The following is a 1,917-nucleotide window of genomic DNA, read 5'->3' as shown; positions in this document are numbered from 1 at the left end:
TCCCCCCAACAATGGGGGGGAAGACTCACAGGACCAGGCTCTGCGTGAAGAGGACCCCACCGGCAGCGACGACTCTCACCACTCCATGGATGACCCAGACCAACCTGGCCCCTCTGGTGTCCAACCACCTGCAGCACCTGCGTCAGGTACAACTGTGCCAACCACCACCCCCATTCCTGCCACATCCCAGGAGACACCCAGGAGCCCTGCCCGCACACAACAACACAGCCAGTCTGTCCAGGAGGGACAAGGTTCTCCGGGCACCCAGGAGGAGGCAGGCGACACCGCAAATGCCATCCCTCAGGGGTCCCGGAGACCCGATGTGCCCACAACAGCAGGCCAGGCGCAAGTGGGCAGGGGTGGTGGGAGTGGAGGACGGTGGAGGCGCGAACCTGACCAGTTGGCTCAGGAACCGGTAATGTCACATGTCAGCAACATCCTGGACACATGCCGGCGTGACACCAGGGGCATGGTCCAGATTGCGTCCACCCTCACAGACATCAAGGGGACCCTTGAGGAGATGAATACCCTGCATGCCGAGCAACATGCCTGTCAACAGCGACACCAAGGACGGATGGAGGCAAGACAGGCTGAGCTCGTGGCGGTGCAAACGGACATGACCCGTGTACTCCGTCGGATTGCCGAAAACATGGGCAACCCTCCCTGTGCCACCAGGCGAAGAACATCACCACCCACAGGGAGGGATCAGGAGGAGGAGGATTCATCCGATGGAGCATCACAAGCATCGTCACAGCCTGCTTCTGAGGGTCCCCGCAGGAAGGTGGGTCATCCACGCAAAAGACCGTGAGAGTCAGCGGAACATCACCATCTCCCAGGTCACCTGGCCTGCACCTGGCCCTCTGGCCCAACAGCAGCACATCATCACATGACATTCTCTGGCACATGGACTTGCTGCTCACTGTCTGACCAATGTTGACAAAGACTGTGGCATAGACTCTGATGACTTCCAATGGCAAGGATACCAACTCCCCCTGTGAACTTTGGATTCTACACTCCCGCCAAGCACCTCTTGTCATCCTCCCAAACACGTACCCCACCACAAATAAAAATCATCACAATCACGAGATGATGCCGTCATTTTGCATTATTCCACTACATGTGTGTTTTGTAAAGTCAAACCATGCCTGATTTCTGAAGTAACTCCAACCATCCATACCCTGGGGTCTGAGTCTGGCAAAGGACACACATGGGTCACAATGTATCATCCAATACAGACATGGAGCACCATACTCACCCGTGATGGGCCCAACCAGCTGAGGGGGTGCCCGCACAACTGTGCCTACAGACCAATTTAGAAGAGCAACAGTCATGCGCAGAGGTCAGGGATTATGTGGAGTGTCCTGGGGTGCTACTCCCAGGTATGTGTAGACACGTGGCAGAACCATGTCCTGCATGCTTGAGTCAGGTGGATGTGGAGAATGGTGGGCCGGCCAAGGTTGGATGCATGGAGATGGCACAATGGGGTGTTGGATCACAGTGGCACAAGGTTGTGTTGTGGTTGTGGGCTGCATCCTGAGTGTGTGCGTGGATTGAGAAGGTCATCCTGCAGCTGGCAGTGATCCATTCCCCAACGTTGGACGTTGATGTGGGCTGGTCGCCGGATGTAGAAGCAGAGCTGTGCAGATGCACCCTGGATGTGGACAAGTATCATGGGAGTTGTAACGCACATGTCTGTAGAGTGCAGGGTAGGATTAGACACGGATGTCGTAGTTGACCTGGGGGATGGTCTCTCTTGCCTTGAGGTGGATGGAACTGGGGATCTTGTGCATAATGCAGAGTGTGCTGCAACATGAGGCACAGATGCTGCTGATCAGCATAGCACATGTCAGCAAGCAATCCATGATGAACACCAGCTTGTTTGCGTGGACACTGGGTGCCCTTGCTGCAGGGCCTGCA

This window comes from Triturus cristatus, chromosome 1_1 (assembly GCF_964204655.1).
Source record: "Triturus cristatus chromosome 1_1, aTriCri1.1, whole genome shotgun sequence".
NCBI classification, from domain to species: Eukaryota; Metazoa; Chordata; class Amphibia; order Caudata; family Salamandridae; genus Triturus; species Triturus cristatus.
This window is presented reverse-complemented; position numbering follows the sequence as displayed.